Consider the following 7,028-nt stretch of genomic DNA (forward strand, 5'->3'; position numbering starts at 1 on the left):
GGGCGGTGGATGGCGATGCTGCAGGGGGGGTGGTGCTACAGGGGGCAGTGACTGCGGGGGGCCCGATGGCAGGTCACAGCAGTTGCCACCAGCCCCGCCCCGCTGCCAACAACTGTCTAACGCTGCTGCTCACATGCGCGCCGGGCCTCCTTCTCACGCTGGAAGCTTAGCCCAGCTGACTTACGGCGCTGCTGTCAGAGAGACCCGGCACCGGGTACAGCCACACTGTGTTTTTTTTTTAATAACGGCCACGCAGGGGGCCTGGGCGGCCATGCCCCCAGACTCACGGGGCCTGGGATGCCAACCTCGCAGACCCCCCCCTGTTGGCGGGCCTGCAGCACTGTTATCACTGCTTTGTGAATAGCAAAGGAGGCAGTATCGTGCAATAAGGGCATTTATCGAGCTTTAAACCACTTAGCACTGCTTTGTGAATGAGCCCCATAAAGAGGTATAAGATCCACTACATCTCTACACTTCACAATCTCAATTCATTTACTCCTGCTTCCTCAAAATTCTCATAGGAATTGTACTGTATATAACATCCAACATGGTGACTCTGTCATCATAAACATTGGGTATATACAGTATACATGGGGTTCCCCGCATGCATAATGTAAAAAAAGGAAGCAACAAAGAGATATCAAAAATAATATTTACTATGCATAGAAAAAACATACAATTAGATGCAACATGAGCATACACAGAAAGTGTAATGATAAAGAGAAAAAAACACAAGGTGACAAGTATATTATGAATGGTGTTCCTCCCACAGTATAACTTAAAATTACATGCAGTCTGTCCAGATTATATTCAATCTATATATCTCTAGGCCACCTAGCAGTTTATGTCCAACAGTGTGTATATCTACACCACCTAATGGTATACATAAGAGACCCCTTTATTATAAGTACTGTGTGGGGGTGTAGACAAAATGAACTGAGTATAAGTAACCAGGATACGAGAAAAAAAGGGGAAGAAAATACACCACAAAATAAAAGGAGGTAGAGAATAGAAAACAACAGGTAAAAAGGCCAAAACTAAAGTCAATGAATAGTCAATATAAATTTATATGGGGCTTTACATCGTGAGGGGGAGGCAATATGACCCATATTTGTTCATCTACATCATGATGGTGGCTGGACAGGACCGTTTGCAGTTGATCAATGGTATATGTATGGTATAAGCTATAGTTAATGTACATTTTAGTTTCGTATTGCCCTTATATAATTGCTATTGTCATAATCATACTGCGGGTGCAAAATATTTAACCAATAAACTGTCTAATATTTTTGGTAACTGGGGAGAAGTAAAGTTATAATCGAATAGAAGAAAAAGGGATGTGATGGACACACTTCTGAGAGGTTTCGGGGCAGGGAACTCCGCATATCCATAAAGCAATCATGGGTAGGACTAAGGAGTGTTGGGCTCCACGATAGAATAACTCAATATGGAGACCCAGGGTAGATTTATATGTGTAATGATCGCAAAAGATACCCCTGCGTCTATTGCCCACCTTAGTGGCTGTTCTAATAGCATAAACCTGGTGGTTCACATGGTTGTAAAATCAAATCTGTAACAACCCTCCAGATTATGTACCCACAATTCGATGATTTCCAGGTATTAAATATGAGTAGTTATCAGTCTATGGACTACTGGAGAGGACCCAATGCTATTGTCCTCCTAAATACTATAGAGTACTGGGTCATGAATAATACAGCCACCAATGAATATGTATCCACCAACCCGCTTTAAATAAATGGGGAGGAAATGGTGTGCGGCTGTCACGCCGTATACAAGATAGAGGGCAATACCACAGTACTCTTGGGGATGCCATTAACAGTAGCAAGATAGCGGAGCCTGGCAGTATGAGGGTTCTTTACAGTAAGGGCAGTTAAAATGTGGAATTCATTACCCATGGAGACTGTGATGGCAGATACAATAGATTTGTTCAAAAAAAAGGTTGGACATCTTTTTTGATGGGAAAGGTATTCAGGGTTATACCAAATAAGTATACATGGGAAGGATGTTGATCCAGGGATTAATCCGATTGCCAATTCTTGGAGTCAGGAAGGAATTAATTTTTCCCCTTAATGGGGTTTTTTGTTTGCCTTCTTCTGGATCAATAAGTAAGTATAGATATAGGATAAAGTATCTGTTGTCTAAATTTAGCATAGGTTGAACTTGATGGACCTACGTCTTTTTTCAACCTCATCTACTATGTAACTATGTAACTATGAGTGTGATAATTCATTTACGGAGGCTAGAGGTGTGGCCTTGACACCACACTAAGGAGCTGGTGTATAGAGGTGCTCTACACTGCTAAAATAGGACGTTATAACATTCCTCACGTCTCTCTTCTGATATCCCCAGCATGGTGGGACGACACCTGGGTGGATCCAGAAGTATCTCAGGTCTGACCAGTATGCGCGACCAGATCAATTCATTAATCGCCAAAGCCAATCTACATCAAGAGCACGCAACCCAACATATTGAAGCTTCTAGAGCCCATGCCCGACTGCATGCTGCCAGAGTGGTGGGTACATAAATATGGAATATGGGTTATAGTGGGAATACTATTCATGTGCATCCTTTACATATGCTCTCAAGCAAGACCACAGATACCACTTATACGATGACTGCACCATATCCGTACAAACTTAGAAGTGTTTCCAGTTGTCATGATGCCTCTGATCCCCAGTTTCATGTCACCAAGGTCTAGCGGGTTTGTTTAGTGAGATAATGAGGGATTTTGAGCTCACGGGATAAGTATCTGTCGTTTAAATTTAGCATAAGTTGAACTTGATGGGCATATGTCTACTATGTAACTACGTTTGGTGCTGCTTTAATGACAGTGGCCCCTATGAGGGAATGTCCATTAACCAATGAGATATTAATACCTGTTTCTTTCATGGCAGATAAAATCATCCCCTAACGGTGTTCACCATAACAACCCGGAACAGTGGTCTCCAACCGGGATCAATTTGGAGCAAATAGTTTAAACTGCTGAGGTAATTAGTTCAATCTTAAGGAAGGGGTGATGTGGGATAGGTGCCGTTTTTGCAAATAGCCTTGTTATATCATGTGCTGTTAACACATCATTTTTAATATTGAGTACATAAAGTGATTTATCATTATATTGATTCTGTTTTATTCTTGCGCCCCCTTCTTTTATATATTTAAGTATCAGCACATTTTTTTTATTAAAATGTATCCCTGATGAAGTAGGTTTACCCCCTACGAAATGTGTTGGATGCTGCATTTGAGCATTTTAATATTCATACTCTAATTTCTCTCCCCCTATATGGCTAATTGTTAGCGTTTCTGGTCTCCAGTATGCAGAGTTTAAAGGGCTTTTCCTAAGGCATCCTTCCTGACATTTTCAGTGACCATGCGATAGTGTACTGTGTAAGGAAATTTAAACCGCCCCAATCAAGCCCTAAAGTTCTCCTCACTAGAATATTTAGAAACTTTATCCCACAACAGTTTCTGGCTGACCTTACCAACTGCCCTTGGCACAAAATCGATTTAATTCCTGACCCTGATTTTGCGCTCGACGATATCCAATCAAAATTCTTAAAACTCTGTGATACCCATGCTCCACTACGCAGAATAAGAGTACGGGGTGCCCACCTTCCATTGGTTACAACTGACCTTATAGCACTCTACCAGTTCAGGGATGCTTTGTGGAAAAGCCACAAAGTAACTGGCACTACCAAGGATCTCAATCACTACAGATGCCTGCGGAACATGTGCACAAAGCAAACAAGGCATGCAAAAGCACAATATTAATCTGACAATCTCCTCCAGAACACATCAAACCCAGCTAACTTCTGGAAGGTTATCAACAACATATTCCAGCCTTCTAACCATCAACAGCCAAGTAATATCACTAAGGGCGATATTTCTCTGACAAACCCCACCGACATTGCAAATGCATTCAATGATTAATTTGTGGGGTGTGCTACTAACTTATTAGCGAAACGCAGCCCAAACCACAAACCTGAATCTCATCCTGGGAGTACCCCTATGGCCCCACCCCTGCCAACACTGCCCACAATTTTCAATTTGGCCCAGTATCCGAAGAGGAGATTACACAAGCGCTTCTCAAATAAAACTAAGCAGCCAATGTGGACCCGACTTACTACAATCTAGGTTTCTAAGACTTGGTGCCCCAGCAATTGCCAAACCAATTGCTTCCATAGTCAACTCTATCCTGTCTGCAGGCCATATCCCTAAGACCTGGAAAGCGGCCAGAGTTGTCCCAATCATCAAAAGTGGGGACAAAAACACTGTCTCAAACTACAGGCCAATCTCCCTTCTCCAATCCTATCCAAAGTCGTGGAAAAATTTGTCCACTCCCAATTAAGCTATTACTATAACAAGACAAATTTCCCTAGCCAATTCCAATCTGGCTTTCACCCCAAACACTCTACCGTAACTACCCTGCTAAAAGTTTGCAATGAAATCCAGTGTGGAATGGAAAGGGGTCAACTCACTGGTGCAGTATTCCTAGATTTTGCAAAGGCTTTTGATACTGTTGATCATGCTATCCTGCTTAACAAACTCCAGAGCTCTGGAATAGGGAAGAATGCTTTAAACTGGTTTCAGTCCTACCTATCAGGTAGATCCCAACATGTGTCCATCTCCGGCTCTAACTCTAACCCCCTGGATATCACCTGTGGCGTCCCGCAAGGCTCTGTTCTGGGGCTCCTACTCTTCTCAGTGTTCATCAATGATCTTCCCACAGCTTGTCAGGATGCCTCAATACACATGTATGCAGATGACACAATCCTATATGCACACAGCCATAGCCTCTCTGACCTTCAACACATACTTCAGTCTGACTTTTCCAGACTCGAAAACTGGATTTCCCAAAACAAACTGTTTTTAAACACTGACAAGACTGTAACAATGGTATTTGGGACCAAGACTAAATTTTTAAAGCTTCCAGCAACTGAGCTCCAGATTAGAACCAACATTAACACCACCCTAACTCCTGTTACTAGTTTTAAACACCTGGGCATATGGTTTGACTCCCACTTAACATTCGGGATGCACATTGATACCCTGACAACCAATACCTATGCCAAACTAGGGGTACTTTACAGGAACAAATCCTCCCTAAGTCTCCTGGTCAGAAAACGTATCGCACAACAGATGCTAATGCCAATTATTGACTATGGAGACATAGTATGTGGCACAGCACCTCAAACCCACCTTAGCAGACTTGACACCCTCTACAATTCAATTTGTCGTTTTGTTCTCCAATGCAACTATAACACACATCACTGCGAAATGCTCAAAGAACTAGATTGGTCATCACTAGAGTCTAGGCGCAAAGTTCACCTTTCCTGTTTTGCCTTCAAATACTTTCTGGGCAAGCTACCCAGCTACCTGAACAAGCTCCTCACTCCTACCACATGCAGCACCTATCATCTGAGATCTGACTCCAAAAGTCTGTTCATGGTCCCAAAGCTCAACAAAGTATCCAGCCGCTCCTACTTCTCTTACCATGCACCCCAAAATTGGAACAACCTACCAGAGACTCTTACATCCATCACCAGTTTAAGTTCTTTCAAATCTAAGGCTGTCACACATTTTAATCTGGTCTGTAACTGTTTCATACGTCCATAATATATATTATCTTTAACTGTGCACGCAATGTCTTCTATATAATGTATACCCTGCTCATTTATGTAACTGTATTTGTAAACGTTTATTAATTGTCTTAACTCTGTGCCCAGGACATACTTGAAAACGATAGGTAACTCTCAATGTATTACTTCCTGGTAAAATATTTTATAAATAAATACCTTGTGCTTCACAGCACTTGAGGTGACGTCACTGGTGATTACCCTCTGCTCAAACAGCTGAGCCACGCTACCAGCCAACAAGGGAGGAACACTTTCTCCGAGCATGCGGAGGTAATTTCTCTACAGGACTCTTTCATGCTTTAAATGGCATTCCACAAGTGCAATACTTTACAGCCCCGGTGTAAAGCTGCATTCCTACCTCACAGTTGCTACCTTGTCCTGGCATATCAGCTGTGCGCTCACCCAAGAAGGCAGTAGGTTCCTTGCATTATAGTCAGTGTTTGGCCGTGGAACAATCAGAGACTTTTCAGTTATTTATATCCTTTTTTGGAGGAGTTTGGAGGCTATTGATCAACACCACTCAGAGAGAAGAGTTCCTTCTACACCAGACTTAGCAGCTGACGATGGTCTTCACCTATGAAAGCTCTTGTCTCCGGTACCATGCTGGTTATTGCATGACATGTTTTAAAATCTTTACCATCTTGTACTGTACGTGCATGACCTATCCTCACCATATTGTTCCATATATAAATATATAAATCTTAAAGCATCCCTATAAGTTTGTGCCTGCTGTTTTACACAGCTTTTTTACAGAAAAGCTTAGGTTAAAGAAGAGCATGGTTAGCAAACCTACTGCATACACAAGACAGCTGTGTCTCATCGTTGTGAAGATGGTTATGTTACTGACCTTGCAATAGCTAGTGGTGGCCACAAACCAAGTACACAAAGTAAGTTATCTCATCAGATGTACTTGTTTTCTCAATTTATTTTCTACATTTTTTTTCACTTTAAAAAAAGACTTTGTTTCTGAATCCCCTGACATTGAACATGGGGTATCTGAAGAAGTCTTATTGTCAAGAAGCCACACAACTTATCCTGAGGTAGGAACAGGAGAAGGATTAGAACAGGAGAAGGATTCACTGCACAAAGGGCTTCTTTTTGTGAATGGAGGTGGTTGGCATGGAGGAGCTCCTACATAAAAAAAACCCAATGGCGCCTGTTGCAGCAACAGATAGTATGTCCTCCATCCTACACCATGTGACTGCAAACTAACACAACTCTGCTGTTGTGAGTGCTTTTCAGAGCAGTCTTAGGCTGGTTCTATGTGCCGGGGCGTGCTACGCCGTGCGCGCGCACGGCATTTATAGATGGCTGAGGTCAGCCAGCCCTTCTATACAAGGGCCGCGCGCGCACGGCAGGGAGCGGGGAGCCGAC

General features: G+C 42.7%; 1 long non-coding RNA gene across 2 annotated transcripts in view; it reads left to right on the top strand.

Moving 5' to 3' along the window:
- The window catches only part of LOC142491979 (uncharacterized), a 133,012-nt gene extending 126,716 nt beyond the window's left edge, over positions 1–6,296 (top strand). The window contains exons 3-5 of one of the 2 annotated variants that reach the window (XR_012800628.1): positions 2,371–2,533; positions 2,916–3,008; positions 5,828–6,296. This is a non-coding gene — a long non-coding RNA (uncharacterized LOC142491979). Of the gene's footprint in view, positions 1–2,370; positions 2,534–2,915; positions 3,107–5,827 lie in introns of those variants that run through there. The other variant, XR_012800629.1, reaches the window with a different exon arrangement.
- The last annotated feature ends 732 nt before the right edge of the window (positions 6,297–7,028 follow it).

This window comes from Ascaphus truei, chromosome 4 (assembly GCF_040206685.1).
Source record: "Ascaphus truei isolate aAscTru1 chromosome 4, aAscTru1.hap1, whole genome shotgun sequence".
Lineage (NCBI taxonomy): Eukaryota > Metazoa > Chordata > Amphibia > Anura > Ascaphidae > Ascaphus > Ascaphus truei.